The following is an 18,772-nucleotide window of genomic DNA, read 5'->3' on the forward strand; positions in this document are numbered from 1 at the left end:
ATGGTAGTAACAAGGCATGAAAAATCAATGAAATCTATTTAAATTTAAATTAAATTATATTTTCTAGCAGAGCAGCAGCACATATTTTATACTATGTGGCAAACCCCCGGTCGGTGTCATGGTGGCAAGCGTTCACCGTATCCTGTGCACGCCTGCAGCTTCAGAGGTGTTAAACGCGCGTGTATGACTCTTTAGAAACCTGCACTGCCCTGTTTTGAAGAAAACTTTGGAAACATTCATTAATGGCTCAACCAATAATATTCAAAATAATTTTCGCGGATGATTAAAGTAACACAAAAGTCAGAAATTGTAGTGACGTCACAAGGTCTCTGGGAGCCCATCTTGTAGTATGAACAAAACAAGAAAATTGCGTTTTTGTCGGTGAAATATTGCGTTTATGTACATATATAGTTGCTATACAATATTTTTTTGGATGACATGTAAGGAATCGAATGGTACCCTTAATTTTATCGTTTTTGGAAGTTAAAAATAACTTAAATTTTGAATCTTTCAGGTCCTGTATTTTTGTAATTTTTCAATATTTTATTTGAATATCCACATTATTGTAATAAATTGCTCGTTTGCTATCTATTTTACTAGATATTGTTATAAAATTCAACATGTGTCATCATCCCTATTCGAGTTTTAGTTATTAAGTTTCATTCCAATATGTTACTAATATATGTTACAGATCTGATACTGATCTGTCAGTGTCAAAAGTGACGTTTTTGGTTAAAAGTTGACATACTCAAAGCGCAATTAAGCAGGTCCTCTAAAGGAAATGATTGGAATGATGTCAGTATCACGTTATTTGTTGGATGGCTTGTATGTAATAAGACAACTCTACAGTCTATACTGAACACTATCCCGACATCATTTTGGACAGACATTTTATTAAACGCTGTCATTTTCAAGTCACTCATATTGAATGTACTCTCAAGAATTCGTAATAAACGTTGAAATATAAAAAAAAAATGTCTTTTAGACATAGATGCAATATTTTCTTTTCTCCACTGTTCATGAACAAGTATATTTTTTATTTTTATTTACGCTACGAAGAAAGTGCTATAGCGGTCCTGGCTATTACTGGACACAAAAGGTATTCAATTACTCAAGTAGCTGAGTCCGCCCGTCTATACAATCTTAATGAAATTTGGAACGTAGATAGATGTATTTTCTGAGCCGCTATAACTAGCGTTTACTAAAGTAAACAAAGGTTTATGATTACAAATTTATAATAGTTATTTGTACAACAAGAGATCAAAGTTTGATATTTCTTCGAGTGCTTATTTTGAGTCCCGTGCAAGCGAAAGATTCTATAGTAGATTCACGAGCGTAGCGAGAACCAATAAAATACATTAAGGGTTTAATTGCTTTAAACGTAGAGGATACTCGTAAATATGGGTGCTTGATACAGTCGTAAAAATATAAGAAAAATATATGTGACGTTTTCTATGAAAAGGGACCTTATTGTCGATGGCGCTTACGCCATTATTAACAATGCTCCGATACAAATACAATGCCGCCTGACGCTGTGCGGCGTAAGCGCCATCGACAATAAGGTCCCTTTTCATAGATAATGCCCCATATATGTATGTAAAACGACTTCTAAGGAAGGCGACCGTTCATGGATAGTATCACTATTTATTGTTTAATAATATTGCCTTTGGTATAAAATACTTGTAGGACCCGAACTAATTATTTAAGTTGTTATTGCCCTTAGGTTGTATAACAAAAGGCCATGTTTTTGTGTTAGTCGTAAGTACCTACTTATCCTCGTTTTATTCTATCTGGCGGGCTTAGAGACTACTAATGACCGGTTGTTATTCTGCTCCCATTGTACAGTCAAGTTCAGAAATAAGTAATTGTGGAAACTTTGTGAATAGTCTGAATAAAGCTTGTAGGAAGTTCACTCGGTGAGCTTTGTTTAGTTGGGACTTTTATTAATTTATCGTATTTCTTGTGAACAAACCTCGCAGGTGAAATCACAGATGGTGACGTTTGATTAAATAAATAAATAAATATTAGGGGACATCTTACACAGATCAACCTAGCCCCAAACTAAGCAAAGCTTGTACTATGGGTGCTAGGCGACGATATACATACTTATATAGATAAATACATACTTATATACATAGAAAACGTCCATGACTCGGGAACAAATATTTGTGTTCATCAGTTTCATCACACAAATAAATGCCCTTACCGGGATTCGAACCCGGGACCATCGACTTCACAGGCAGGGTCACTACCCACTAGGCCTGACCGGTCGTCAGATTATATAAGTAGTAGTAATAAAACACTATTTTTTTACTACTATGTCAGTGTCACACACATACTTAGGGCATACTGATAATTCCTGGAACTGGCCACTTAGAAAACGAAAATTAAAAAAACAATTAATTTACAGGGTTTGAAAAAGGAACTCTCTGGCAGTATATTACTTTTTAATTTGTGAGACTGTCATTTGTTTTTTCATCGTGACGTTGGGTTGAAATTCGTGTGTCGTTGTTGCAATGAAGTTAAGTCGTGAAAATTTTCGAAGCATGATTTTTTACGATTTTCGATGTGGTTTAACTCAGCAAGAAAGTTGTCAAAGACTTCAATTAGCATTTGGCGATGAAGCCCCATCTCGTAGCTCTGTTTATTCGTGGTTTAGTGAGTTTAGACGAGGACGTGACCATCTCCATGACGATGAACGTGAGGGCCGGCCGGCGACAGCGGTTACCGATTGTAATATTGATACTGTACGACAACTAATTGAAACTGACAAAAAAATTACCTGTCAGCAAATTCGTACTACCTTAGGCATCGGAATGAGTCAGGTTCAAAAGATACTGCATTTGCACCTTAAGGTTCGGAAACTTTGTACGCGATGGATACCGCACGATTTGACGGAAGACCAAAAAGGACTGCGTGTAGAGTGGTGCCGTAAAATGATAAAAAAATTTGACGGCGGACAATCAACGGCTGTATATAATATCGTGACAGGTGACGAAACCTGGGTTTACTGTTTTGAACCAGAAAGGAAAAGTCAATCGGCGGAGTGGGTCTTTCCTTTTGAAGACTTGCCGACGAAAGTTAAAAAAAGTCGAAGCACTGGTAAGAAAATGGTTGCTTCTTTTTTCGGAAAATCAGGGCATTACACCACTATACCGCTTGAACACCAAAAGACAGTAACAGCAGATTGGTATGTAAACACGTGCTTGCCCAGAGTGTTTGACAAAGTTCGTGAAAAGCGTCCCCGTAGCAAAATAGTCCTCCACCACGACAACGCGTCGGCACATTCCGCCAAGGTAACGAATGCGTATTTGAAGGCCTCAAATGTGGAATTCACTCATCACTCATCTCTCTCTCTCTCTCTCACTCATCCGCCATATAGCCCCGATCTCGCACCATGTGATTTTTTTTTATTTCCAAAAATTAAAGATAAACTCAGAGGTTTACGATTTACAAGCCCGGAACTGGCAGTGAATGCTTTCCACGAAGCCATCGAAGAGGTCCCTAAGGAAGACTGGACCCACTGCTTTTCACAATGGTTCCAGCGAATGCAAAAGTGTGTAAATAGTGAGGGTATATACTTCGAAAAACAATAAATATGTCATAAGGATAATAAGTCGTTTCATTTATCAGAATCCAGAAACTTTCAGTATGACCCACGTATACCATAAAACTCGTATAATAGGTACATTAGATTATAATAATAAATAAATAAATATAGATAAATAAATATTATAGGACATTATTACACAAATTGACTAAGCCCCACGGTAAGCTCAAGAAAGCTTGTGTTGTGGGTACTCAGACATCGATATATATAATATAAAAATACTTAAATACATACATACCACAAATAACCATAATATAAACGTAATTCGAGATACAAACGGTGATTATGTGCACGATAGCGAAAACATAGCAAATATTTTTAACGATTTTTTTATCGGTAAACCTATTATTCATAGCAAAGCTCAGAGTGACTCCGCTTGTACTTCGCAAACCTTAAAAAACATATCGGGAGTTACTAAAACCATTTTTCTTAAACCTACATGTGAAAATGAAATACACAGAATAATAATGAACCTTAAAAATAAAAAATCTACAGAATTTGATAATATCACAGTAGACGGTTTGAAATCTATCGCATCAATCATTGCAAAGCCACTGTCACACATTATAAACATTTCATTCGAAAAAGGAAACTTTCCTGAGATGCTTAAATTATCGGTAATAAAACCCCTGTACAAGAAAGGTCAAAAATCTGATAAAAATAATTACATACCGGTTGCATTAATACCAGTTTTGTCTAAAATTTTTGAAAGATTAATGTAAAATAGGATATCAGAATTTTTCGACAAGCATAATGTTTTAACTCCCGAACAGTTTGGTTTCAAACGAAAAAAATCCACAAGTCTTGCCAGTTTTGTACTGTTCAAATATATACTGAATAACCTTAACGAAAATAAGCCAACATCATGCTTGTTCCTTGATCTCAGCAAGGCATTTGATTTTGTGGATCACAATATTTTGTTAAACAAATTATACATGTATGGCATTAGAGGCCCGGCATACAACTGGTTAAAAGCATATTTACATGATAGAGAGCAGATTACTAGAATTACCAAATTTGACAAATCAAACAATACGTTAAACAATTATGACTCAAACAAAAAACGCATACATCGAGGGGTACCGCAAGGAAGTATCCTGGGTCCCTTACTGTTTCTAGTGTATGTAAACGATTTGCCACGCGTAACACAACATAAAAGCATATTATTTGCAGATACCACGGTGATATTCAAATGTGATAATCCAGCAAATTACGAAGCTGAAATAAATATGACGCTTAAACACATTATAGAATGGCTAGTTACATACAATGGTTAGTACAAATAAGTCACAAATAAATATAGAGAAAACCAAATTTTTACAGTTTTCAACAAAACAGGCCAAAGAAATAACTTTAACGATAGCGCATGCTAATGAGCAAATTAAGGAGGTTGACAGTACAAAATTCCTAGGAATAATTTTAGATCAACATATAACTTGGGATGCGCATATAGATGTGCTTTGCAAAAAAAATTATACATTTATATATGCTCTAAGAACAATTAGAAGAACCACGTCAGTGGAAACTGCAATTATTGTGTATCATGCATACGTGTGTTCGCAGATTCGGTCATCATCTTCCTCGCGTTGTCCCGGCATTTTGCCACGGCTCGTGGGAGCCTGGGGTCCGATTGGCAACATGTAAATAGAGTCTTCATAGCACAGAAAAAATGTTTGAGAGCGATTTGGGGCTTGAATAATAGAGATTCGTGTAAAGAGCTATTTACTAAGAATAAGCTTCTAATGTATATTTTTGAAATTGCCAAACTAGTTAAAGGAAACTTATCACTATTTAATTTGAGAGACAACACCAATAAACGATCGGAAACGCATGTAGCACTGACAATGCCTGCTCCTACACTACAATTATATCGTAAAAACTGTGACTGCATGGCGACCTTGATCTACAATAGCATACCGAGAGAAATTACCGACTTATGTTATAATAGGTTTTGTAAAACTCTACAGCTATGGTTAACGGAACACTGTTTCTATTCCGTTACAGACTTCCTCGAGACTAGTAACTGCAGATTTAACAAATATTAGACAAAAAATATGGGTTGTATATAGATGTAAATAAGTTACCTAAATGCATGTTGAGTTAATGTATCTCCATTTTGTTTTGTGCATGCTGACAATTGAACGAATGTATTTTATTAATTTTATTTTTTTAACCTTGACATAGCTTCATTGAATATTATTTGTCATTGATGTTCTTTTATGTGAACTTTCCAAATGCTAATGATAATTCTTGATGGATAGTTTGATGGTATGATTTATAAGCTTGATAATTAGTGTTTAAGGCTGTAATATTTGCATGTCGTTATTCGGCTGAATTATGTCGTGACCTATAAAAACTATTTAACATCTGTAATTACCATAATTCACGCAAATAAACGATATCTTATCTTATCTTATCTTATAGAAAACAACCATGACTCAGGAACAAATATCTGTGCTCATCATAGGGAATGCAACCGAGTAATGAAAAAACCGAGTATCGAGTTTAACCGTCGGTTTTTAACCGATGCAAAACCGGGGTCGGTTTCGGTTAAAAACCGCGAGTTCGAGTTTTTAATATTTCATCGAAAATCAAACTTTTCTTTGAATCTAGGTGTCAAAATCAATAATTTGCGATATCTTTAAGTGTATATGTGGTTACCTGATTCTGGAAAGAGATACTAAAAATGATGATGTTGAAATTGTTTTTCTTTAGCCTAGTCGATATTGACCCTGCCTACTATGTAGCAGGGCCCGGGCTCAAATTCTAATGTCAGCCGTAAGATACAGTTACAATTTATTAGTAAAAAGACAAATAAATAACTTATGAACTAAATACATTTATGAATAATACTAAATTAAAAGTAACAATCCTAAATATATCTAAAATAAAACAAGGAATATAAAAACTACTGAAAGAGGCCTCCCCGCGCTACCCCTGGCGCAAAGGTGCCCATCACACTCGCTGCGTTACCGCATTGAATTGCGATGGACACCCTTTGCACCAGGAATAAACCCGGAGCGCGGGTCAAGGCCCCTTTCTTGCAGGCAGCGACCTACTTCCCTAAGGAAGGTTTTTGCCTCTGCGCACCAACCGGACGTCTCTACGGCTACTGGGACGAAAAGGTAATTAGTGAGTGCTGAGTACTTTTGATGTTTATGTAGGGCCGCCACCTCAGCGGCGCCCGCCGTCCGGATGGTGCGACAAAGGTGTGAGGGGGCAAAAGTGCTTACAGTTACACACGTAGCGTCCCATAGTAGACACTTGCCTTTTTCCCATGGCACCAGTGTCAGGCCGTCAGGCCTTTTACCATCCGACCGGCTGAGGCCTGGCGGTTCTAGCGTGGAGGGGATGTTTGCCGATACTAATGCCCTGCGGATGATGTCGTTCAAGGCATGGTGTCGTGGGAACCTACCGGCGCAGCGGCAACAGCTCAGTGCGTGATGACCATTACTCTCCACCATAGAGCCGCAGATGCACAAATGAGGTTGACATACATCGCAGCCCAGACGAAGAGCAACGGCCACCCGCAGTGAGTCGTTGTCGAGCAGAGTGCCAAGATTTGGAGATGGGAGGGCGTGTAACCAAGCACCACTTTCAGGCCTCGAAGCTGCGTTTAGTCTGGCCCTATCTGCACCAAGAGCGTTTGTCATTAGGGAATCGACGATCCGCTTGATGCCCACGACGTCCCAACAACGTTGGAGGAACGGTTTTTCGGGTACGGACGCACCCGAGTTGAGAGCCATCCAGGCCAACTGAGTGTCAGAGGCATAGGGTATGGTAGTCCTGTCTCCATCCAAAGATAACATTTTAAGTTCAAGTTCTACAACCCCTGCCGCCGACGCCAAGAAGGCCGGAAGACTCACGTCACGAGCGCGGCGTAATCCTAGGCCACCATTCCGAATAGGCAACGATGCCAAATCCCATTGGTCTGTGTTAAGGGATACGGTAAGCAGACACTCAGCCGATTCTTTTAGTGTACGGTCGAAGGAGGCGATAATATATGTTCGGGGTATAGCCAGGTTGGTGCGGAGAAAATATGTTAGTCTGGGAACGGCGAAGCAGGACCGTAACACAGTAAGGGACACATGAGCTGATAGGTTTTTAAGCCTTTCTTTGGCGAAATGAAGGAGTTGTTCTCTTATTTGGAAGGCTTCGGGAACGGCTTCAGGAATGGTTAGTGAATACATCGTAGAGAGCTTATAATATGTATTATACCTAGATAAAATGTGTCGTTCTCAAGTAAAATATACCACATTGTCGTTTACCACAAGGACGCTCTGACAGGTTATTAGTATAGAGGTGCAAGCAAATTTCACCCTTATGGTAAGCGAGGATGTGGTACCTTTTACTTGAGAACGACACAAATAGTATATGTAACTGTATATATAATAAGCGAATAAACACTCGTGTGATCTTTTTCAGGAACTCACTTCGTTCATTTCATAAACCTAAACTCGTATTTGAATGCCTTTAATTATGTATAGCAGTCACATAAACTACTATTAAATGTATTTCTGTAATAGTTCAGTGTCACCAATGTACACGTACAGTCACGCTTCGTGGTTGTTGAGCTATTTGGTTAGTGGTTCTAGCTAAATTGGACTTTCCATAGCGTAAGTATTAACAACCAGTTTAGCTAGGACCCTAGCGATTACTCGGTTTTTAACCGATTTTCGGTTTCGAGTTCGTACTCCGTTTAACCGAAGCAAAATCGATACTCGGTTATCGGTTATTTTGCATTCCCTAGCTCATCACACAAATAAATGCCCTTACTGGGATTCGAACCCAGGACCGCGGCTTCACAGGCAGGGTCACTACCCACTAGGCCAGACCGGTCGTCTATAATAGCTGATTCAATCTGCGTATAGGAAGAGGATATCTGTAGTTACTTTACTTCCAATGCCCTACCCTATGTAAATCAGGTATAGTTCATTCCTGACAAATGCGAGGTTATCCCCGTCGTCGGGTTAAAAGCGGCCGGCCCAACATCCATCACGATTGTTTGGGAACAATTCCAATGATTTATTGCGCGTACTCGGGAATTTTCCCTGACTATTGACGTATCGGCCGCGACCACCGTACACAGATTTACAACAGTAAAATATTGCCACAAGTGTCACAAGTCACAACTGTACCGCAACAACGCTAGGACACAGCATTTATAACCGAGAGAAAAATACAGCTAAAACTGTATAGTAGGTAATTGTTATTAGTTTGTAAAAAAAATGGTCTGTAATAAAGTATTAACGAGTTTGACTTACTATAAACAGTTATTATTGAGCGATTGATAGAACAATAACTTAGCTATATTACGTTACAAAAATAATATGTTAATATTAAAGTGGGTTTAATGAACGAGCCGGTTGGTGCTCTGCAATAAATAATGTTTTTGTTATTTTAAAACCTTATGAATGTCATTGTAAGTACTAAGTAAATATATTGCATTGTTTTAAGAGTAAATTACACTCGTCGTGTTCCGTGGTGAGGGCCTGGATATCTGTATGTATTTATAGGTTTACACCTACTTCAGACTCCAGTCCCTCACAAAGGATATAAATCTGAGTTGTCCTTTACTCTATTTAAATGTTAAGATCATTAAATGTATCCTTTGTGAGATGAAAATAAATATTATATAAGCTCTTGGGTCTTTCAAACCCGGTCATTTGTAAGGCGTGCGTGGGATATATATCTCGTGGGGACATATATGCCTGGAACCCATTCACGGGTACAACACCCACCCAGGGACAGATCTCAGACTCTTAAATTTAAGTAAATGAATACCTATTCAATTGACAACAATGCTATTCATTAAACGGCGAAGGCGTTATCTCCGACTCATGATTAAGTACTGTTATGATATGTGTGCTAGGCTTTTAGCTAGGCTTTATACTCATGTCTGTACGTATACGGTAACGATATAGGCGTGAGTTTGATAGCTAACTAGTTAATGCTTTTCGCGAGTTTCACACCTCATATTTGCTACAAATATTCTGCAAGTTTAGGTATGACTGTACTACTGCCGTGTCACGCCAAACTCCGTTAACTCGAGTTACATGAGTTACGGGTAACCAGTCTTAATCGTCTTAAAAACCATTAAAAAGAACATTTTGAAAATCTTCATTATTTACTGAGAAAAGCATATGACTAACTCATGTAACTTCATTTTTTTGCCGATGGCGTCAGACACAACTCAGTTAACTTGAGTTGCATGATATATGTTCTTAAGTTACCGGAGTTAGGCAATTTGGCATGACTGGCCGAGCGCTTGGTTTATATGACAACAATATTATTTCGCTTAAATACGTGGCACGTCTGATCACGCGTATGTCATGTAACTTGACTTACATGACTTCGCGTGACCACTATAGTATGGAAGAGTTGGTCATGCGGAACCATTTAATTCGAATAAAATGAAAACTATTCAATTATGCGAAAAATAAATTAAAGATCCTATTCTGTGACCATATTTCCTACATGTAGATTAGAAAAAAATCAAAAATTACGTTAAACCGTCAACGATAACAGCATTTGAATCTTTAAAACTTTAAACGTAATTATCTCGAAACTCAACTTTTAAAGTTACACGAGATGCGCGTGACACGGCAGACTAGTGATCATTCCACTTTAGAGGGTGAGCTTTTTTTGCAATGTTTTATATAATCTATAGGTAGTGAAAGCTCTAATAAATAAATAATAAATAAATTCATAAATAGCTTCTTAAGTTAAAGAACTTAAGGCTTATATTGTATTATTTACTATATACCTAACTATATATTCTGAGTAAAAATCAAACCATCCGGGCATGGCACTGCTAATACTTTTAAAATATTTTATTCGTGGCTTCCAACCATAATTTATATTTAATTATTTATATAATAACTCCTATTTATTTTCCTTATACATTTACTTCACACACCTTAATTAGTATGCTAACAAAACAACAAACAAATTGTAATTTTTTACGATGGTCGTAAAAAACCGTTAATTTATCAGCAACTCGAACAAACTTGTCCGTTTACACTGAAATACGTCGCAAAACACGTCATTCATTACCAGTCCAGTCCTTCAAATTTATTTAAGTTCTCTGGGGACAGGTTAGGAAACTTTTGAATTTCATTACGGTACCTCGAAGTCGGATAAGGCTTGTTATTACTTTTGTAGGAATAGTGATACTTTGTAGGTATTATTTTTATTTTAACAACAATTTTTATTACAAGAAGTTTGTTTGTGCAGTAAATGGATAATACCTAAGTGGTCGAGTGTGTAAGTCCGCACGTGTAGAATTTGTAAATAATTGATCGAATCGTCGCAAAATAATATGACAGTCCCGCCTAAAGGTAGCTACTAAAAAATATGTTTGTTATACTCGTATGTATTTGTATTTCCAAAACTATGTAAAATATCGTAAAAATTAGGTAAGTAGGCTTGTTAATTTTCTAAAGGCGTAACTTTTTTTATTCTTATCCTGTACCGGTACTTATTGGTTACTTTGTCGCCGAAGCAATTTCTTAAGTGGACATAATTATATTTATTTACTTACTTACTTATACATCAGCGAACACAACATTTCCACGAATTTTTGAGAAAGTGTTTTTCCTTTCTCCAATCTTCTCGTGAATTCTAAATACGAATTTAGTTAATTAATCTAAACGTTATGGTTACTTAAAGTTATGATTGATCTCTCTGGTAATCACAACGCTTTCTAGTTTACGACACTAAGACCGACAAATGTAGCATATAGCAAGACATATACAATTATTTTCCTTAACATTCTTCCTTGACTCTATACAATTGAATGGGGCCATTCATCCTAATAGATTACTTTTCCGTGAATGCTCCCGGATCATTCTTTCGCCAAATTTGCTGCCTTACAAAATGTACTATACGCATTATCAACGTTTTGCTGATACATATACTCCGTATTGTCGCGTTTTTTTATGAATTCTAAGATGTTCGTAGTCATTTTTTGACGTATAATTTACAATATTTTACGAGCTTTTATTTAATTTTCCCTATTAGTTAGCTAGTGTGGGTCAAATCATGGAAGTGAAATTTGACTCACTTCCCGATTTCTGGTTGAGCTGAAAATTTGCATACTTACATATTATGTAAATCGGGTGACAATGCACTATTATGGTACCATCGAGCTGATCTGATGACGGAGTGAGGAAGGGGTCATAGGAACTCGCTGACAAACGTAGTCAGCAAAACATACTGCATGAGTTATTAATAATAGTAGGTATTTTATGCAATCGTTGTTTAAGAGAGGTCAAAAAAGACGAGTGGCATGAGTAACAATTTGAGGCGAAGCCGAAAATTGTTAATAAAGGCGCCACGAGTATCTTTTGACTCAGTTAAACAACGTTGCATACCTACAATACTTTTTCTACGACCAAGCAATTTGAAATAAAATTGTAAATTTACAAATATTTTTAATTCAAGAAGTCGCAAAGAATGGAGGGTACGGGCGGGAAAAGAATGAAAGAAATAAAAAAAACATGTCTATGGTTCACTCATCTGTCAGAGATGACAATTAAAATTAGGCAACAATGTATTTCATACAATATTTTTTAAGGGGCGATTACACAAGTATCGTAAAAGTGCCAAAAAGATACTGCGTGTTTGCACAAATACCTACTTTTTTGGGGAATAGACTAAAGACTTGTCTTGACAACTATAAGATAGGGGTTTTTAGGTGTGTGCACGACCTTTTAAATGACAAATAAAACTACGGGAGTAGAAAAAATGCCTAATTTGAAAGAGTACGATTAAAAAATGTTAATTACGTAATACAAAACTCCATTAACAAGTTCCAAACGAAAACTAACACCAGCATTCAAGCACCCTACTCAAAAAGGCAGGCAATTGATACACTTTGATCTCGCAAAACACTTTTCTATCATATTGAGTTACTGACCCATGTTTATTACCGTCATTGTAAATGGGACACGTCCGGAAGTTTCTTGAGTAGTTACATTACTTTCAGTAGTTATAGTTATGGAGAGGTAATAGAACTTTAACCCAAGATTAAACGGGGTGAAGGTAAACGACTTGTATTTGCGTGTAGTGTAAAACTCGCTTTCTTAAATAATAGATGATAATGAATGATTGATTGATGATTACTATATAAATAGGTTACTATAGTTTTTTATCTTATTGAGAATTTTTGAACCATGGAAGAATGTCGAAGCGTATCTTTTGCTGTGCTAGGTACAACCAATTACTTTACTTACTTATACATATATATATTATATTAGCACAGGTAGTATAGTTATATAATTAACTAGGAAAATAAAAATCATCATTATTTTTTTGCATTAAAAGGGTCAAACACCTTTTTACTATAACTTAAGGGTACGAGTACTTTATTCTTAAAGATATGTTAAACCGCATCTTCAATTTTAAAGGCATCTTTTTAAAAGTGGTTTGATAACAGTCTTAGAAAAACGTATCCAAACCGTTAACTTTTAAATTGTTCAAAATTTAAAACATTTTAACCCAGATACGTTGAATAATTTAGCACATTTATTTAATAGGAATAACTATCAAAACGATGGTAGGGGTCTATGTAATTGTATATATCATTATAAAAATAATAATACAAAATGTTTTCCAGAGTACTATAACAAACATTGTTTTCGTAGAGCCTCCTTGCAATAAAGAAACGAAATACCGCCATTCACATCAATACTCCAGTCAAAGTTGTCGTTTCTAATACATTTCATAGATAAATTCTCTCTGAAATGAAGCCGGAGGCTAACATAATAAGGGATAACAAATAGCATATTGCTACCCCAAAAAAAGGCAAAGAGATATAAATCTAAGAGTAAAAATGGGCTTGGTTGCCCTTATTATTAAGAATGGGTGACGGTACGCGCAAATGAACCAAGATAAACAATAACACACGTATTTATATTTTGTCTTTTCGCCTTAATAAAAACTATGGTGCCTTTTGGCAGTAGTATAATAACACTTTAAACTCTCGCGTTTTGTACACATAAGGTTTATTCGGGTAATTTCGAAAATCGGGTAATCCCGAAAAACATTGTAAAATCACTCATATTCCGTTGTAGTAAAAGTCAGCTTTCGGAATTATCCGCCACTATTCGTCATTCGGAAATACCCGAATACACCTTACCGATTTAATTACACAAACTGGTCTACCGCGATATAATTTCATTGTTTTTTTTTACCTTTAATTCCGATGTTTGTACAACTCAGCAACTCAGCAGTTGGTGCAACTCAGCTAAAACGTCGGGATTAAAGGTAAAAACAATGAAATTATATCGCGGTACACCCGTTTGTGTAATTAAATATAGTAGTATAATAACACAAGCAAAAAATTAAACTGTAGGCTATACTCCTCAAATTAACCAACATTCATTCTTCAGTGACTTTAAAAATAATGAGGAATTAAGACTTGGTATTTTTCATAAGTACAAATTAAATATTATCTTCAATGTAGACTATCATCAGTGTAAATTGACATTGCTTGTTATGCATTAAACATTCAAAATTCGCAATACATTGCGTCAGAATAAACTTTAAATTGTGCTTAAAGTAAAAAAATCTTTTTAAAAGTCGCTGAACAAATGTTGGTCAGTTTGAGGGGTAAGTACAGCCTACAGTTTATTTTTTTGCTCGTATTACTTATTAGTCGTTTTTATCGCAACCTAATCTACTCCAAAACTTCCTCCCAAGCTCTGAGTTTTGGCTCTCTTTCTCATAGAGCATTTCAGAAGTCACTAACTGTCGCCGGCTGTTATTATGCTTGCGGCATCGGAAAAGATCGATACCTACCGCGCTCAGTTCGGTCGTCTCGTCTACTGAATTCATATAAGGTTATTAGGAGCCAACTGAATACGAGGCCTATTGAAACTCTAAAAATCTCATTTAATCACACAGCTTGCTTGGAAATAAAATCCATACATGTATTCACATACCGTAAAATAGGGTGAGTAGGGGCAAAACTGACATTCAAACATCGATAACAATTTATTTTTACATATGCAAACTGAATGGTGTATATAATAAGTGTTCCGGACGTTTGTATTTTAGTTTTTATTTTATTTTGGGTGAGTAGTTCAATTTCATAACTTTGATGATAAACAGGAAATCCCACCTCACCCCGTAGTCCCTCGTAATTGGGGTGAGATGGGATTTCATACAAAGGTGATTCTGAATGATTGTTGGATCGATTTTATTTTTATTATGAGTATTACTATAGCTCCATTTTAAATTGGAATACATTATTTTTGTAGCAGTAGCCTTAAAATCCCATCTCACCCCCCTTTCATCCCTTCTCTCACCATGCATAACCCAACTCTCCCCGCGAACCCTAATCACCCCATTTTACGGTAACTAGTATTTTTCACTCAATAACGGGGTAAATGAAGGCCGAAAATCCGTTCAGTAGTTTTTGAGTTTATCGCGAACATACATACACACAAACAGACAGACGCGGCGGGGGACTTTGTTTTATAAGGTGTTAATTAATCATCTATCAATTTGTCGTGACCGAGATTCAGAGATGTCAATAACAGGTCTGTCTTACATAACAGCGGTATGTTACATTGTCATAACAGATCAATCTTAAATGTTATTGCGCGAGAGTAAGATTAACAATTGAATGAATTTTCCTTCAAGTACAGGCAGCATCAATAGTAGCGAATGAAACAACGCTCCAAAAGTATCTGACATCTGCTTAAAATAAATTTAAAAGTGGAAAAATTACTGTCTTGGGTGAGACTTGAACTCACGGCCTCTGGATCGATACTCCAGCGCTCTGCCATCTGAGCCACCAAGACCTCATCCATAGCCAGCAAATCTTTCCACCATATTATGGGTCAAGGGGACCGTAGCGACATCTACCGTAAGAGTGTTACACTTCTTAAACGGCTACCGGAGTTCCAAGTCATATTGGAAATTCACCAGTTACGATGTGCTACCCATACTAATTTTAATTAATAGCATCGTTCGCAGACGTTTCTGCTTGTTAAAAATTAAAATATCTGACATCTGGGAATTCTCTTCAAACTATACCTATTTTATTATCTCTGCAGTTTGCGTTCAAAAGTTTCTGTCACATTCTAATTGTTCTACATATACACAGATGTCTCTTTTTGTTAATAACGCTATTAGTGAATATACTTTGGACGCTTGGTTTGATCCGCTCTACCTTAGATGCTGACTGTACATACGATTGTAATGTGTATTTGGGCAGATAAATGCAGATATGTTATTAATGTAATATATGTGCATCTCACTAGGGCTAATCGGTATGTAAGTGCGGTTGTGATGTACAGATAACATATTAATAACATTATCAATAACAGAGATTAAAATACCGCTACTGTTTTGTTTTGTGTAGGTACGAGTACCTATGTCATTGTGTTTGTTTCCAAACGTAATGCATTATAAAAATAAAACACCGAGTATTTTACACGCGGAAAGCGGCGAAGCGATGTTGTTAAAACATAAGCGAATTTTAAGAGCAAAACATAATATGGCGAGCAGAATAATCCATTTATTTTACTTAGAACCACTTGCACCATTCCACTAACCAGGGGTTAACCGGTTAAACTCTGAGTTACCATGGTTACCAGTACAATTTGACACTGGGTTAACGGTTTAACCGCTTGACCCCGGGTTAGTGGGATGGTGCAAGTGGGCCTTACATCGTCAAATAAAATTAAGAAAGCTCGTTCGACCGCGCAACGACGCATAATGTTGAGTTATATATTTTGCGCCTTTTAAAACTAGCTCCTGTGTTAACAGACACTATTCCGACTTGACTTAATTGTATGAACCTCTATTCCTCTAGCTTTATTTATATATTCTAGCTGTGTTTCTGTCGTTGCCATTAACTAATTGTCGTCTACATTTCAAACAATGGAACCAAAAACTAGCTTCCCCATTTGCAATGGTTTATATAGAATATTATAGGCTCGCGGTATTGACTGAACGGATTGGGATCGCGGTCAATCCCTATTGAATGGTCCACTTTAGGCGGAGGTCAGCATAACTCGATATTGTATTTTCATAAGCCAGTAATACTGGCAACTCCAAGATTAAAGGCTTTATTTTAGTTGATGAAGTACTTACATCGAACGTACCCATTAATTTTGTATCAATATATATATATTAAAAATCCCCTAAAACCACTTTTCGACATTACCCTTCTAATTCTCTTAGTGACAGGAAACAAAAAGCGATGTCTGTTTTTATAGGATACTCTAAGATCTTAATAGCGGATTTTGGCACCAAAATTTATGTTCATGTAACCACAGTCGGTTTGTTATTATTATTTAATTCGACTTATTGGTACAATGCTCCATTTTCCAACAATTAGTTCTGCCTAGGCTACATGGAGCCTGAAGGATCCTAAAGCAGCGGATACTTACCCCGCCTTAAGTGATTAAGCGCTGTTTTGTTGCGAAATTCATGTTGAATGTCAAAGTACCTATACATATTTATGTAATGATTATGTGAATACTCCTGAGTTTTTGTAAGTTCCTATCGCAAATGCTAACTAGATGCAAAATAAAGATATTGATGAATTTGTTAAAACTAGGACAGGAATGTGTCATTGTATAATAAAAACTTGTAGGTACCTTTATTTCTACCATAAAATTGACAAATCTTTATTATATTTGGTACCTACTACTATTTAACTTCAAAAGACGATAACAGTTCAGGCGATTTTCTTTTCGTATTTGATTTTATTAGTTATTGTTTAACTAGAAAACTAAGTAATTAAATACATTTCATTTCTTTATTTATTTTATATAAGTAAATTCGTGTTTTATTTAAAAATTGAATGTCATTTATGCTGTCATTGAATAACGGATGTAATTGAGGAATATAATATTATAATATCAGATATATTTTTATATACCTAAGTACGGTTTTATAAAAAGAAAACTTAAAAAAATGAATTAAGCAATCAGCTACAACAATGCTGGTATGTATTTTTTTTTTTTCAAAATTGCTAAGAGTAAAACATCTCACTTAGTGGATGACGTCTACGGGATTAAGAAATATTTAGTGGATTATTTACAGTAGTAATTTAATATTAAGGAGCTAGCGAAGCGTCTGACTGATGCTACGGGTGACCAGAGGGCTGGTTACTTCCTTGCCCAACGAATCGGCAACGCCACCAGCCTTCTGGGCACCCTACCATCCAGCGCCGAGCTAGCTCCCATTTTTTATTTGTAAATATGTGTATATAGGATAGGTAGATATTTTTAGTTTATTTAGTAGGTAGGTATTATTTTTGTTTTTATATACCTAGAAATGTAGAAATGTCCACAAGTATATATAATAATAAAGACTAAAAAAAGTCATTATTTATGTGGTATGTATATTATATTAATTTTCAAATTTGAATTCAACTCCTGTGGGTTCCCCGTTGAATTTATGCACGGATGTAAGAAAATACAAAGTAACCTGCACAAATAAATAACCTAAATATTGTGCATAATTAAGTAAAAACATGATGATTCGATAGGCACACATAACGTGCACATAACCTATTTTAAATTTTCTTCATGTCATGATTTATGCGTTACTACTACACAAATAGATGTCACATTTACCAAAAGAAAATTATACCTACTACCAATTTATCTAAACGTTTAACAGTGATTAATTTGCTACTTTTCCCCCGCTACATCCATCTCCAGCCCCTTTCACCTAAGTACGTCCGCTCCGTTAGAAAAACCTCCCTGGCCGCCTCATCTAATATCAATTACTCTTTGTCCTTCAGATATATCTCGCGATTGTCTTCTTAACCTACGTAATTATCATTCGTCAGGCGGGCGCATTTATCTTCACTAATTTCCTGCTCTTGGCAAAATCTTACCATGAGGTTGAAGTACTGGCGCTACTATGCTATACTATATAGAATAGAATAGTTTTTTATTCGAAAACACACAGACAATAGGTACACATAATTACACAAAAAGAACACAGTGAAAATAAAGTGTCACAAAATGGCCCCATCTCAGCATGTTGCTGGCTATATATTATGACATCTAATTTCATTTTATAATTTATATACATAGTAATAAGTAGTGTGACTAATTAAAACCAAAAATCTAAATACTTTAATTAATTAACTTTAATTAAATTATTTAATCTACATAATACAATAAATAA

General features: G+C 36.0%; 1 protein-coding gene, 1 long non-coding RNA gene and 1 other non-coding gene across 4 annotated transcripts in view; 1 reads left to right on the plus strand and 2 right to left on the minus strand.

Moving 5' to 3' along the window:
• LOC134658847 (uncharacterized) overlaps positions 1 to 18,772 on the minus strand; it is a 367,332-nt gene that overhangs the window by 324,866 nt on the left and 23,694 nt on the right. The window lies entirely within an intron of this gene.
• Positions 1 to 18,772, plus strand: part of LOC134658508 (uncharacterized) — a 121,544-nt gene that overhangs the window by 10,643 nt on the left and 92,129 nt on the right. The gene's annotated exons all lie outside the window — the stretch shown is intronic.
• Positions 15,348 to 15,420, minus strand: Trnad-auc (transfer RNA aspartic acid (anticodon AUC)). Its single transcript has one exon. It is a non-coding gene; the product is annotated as a tRNA-Asp (tRNA).

The sequence above is a fragment of the Cydia amplana genome, chromosome 2, assembly GCF_948474715.1.
Source record: "Cydia amplana chromosome 2, ilCydAmpl1.1, whole genome shotgun sequence".
In the NCBI taxonomy this organism is placed as follows: Eukaryota; Metazoa; Arthropoda; class Insecta; order Lepidoptera; family Tortricidae; genus Cydia; species Cydia amplana.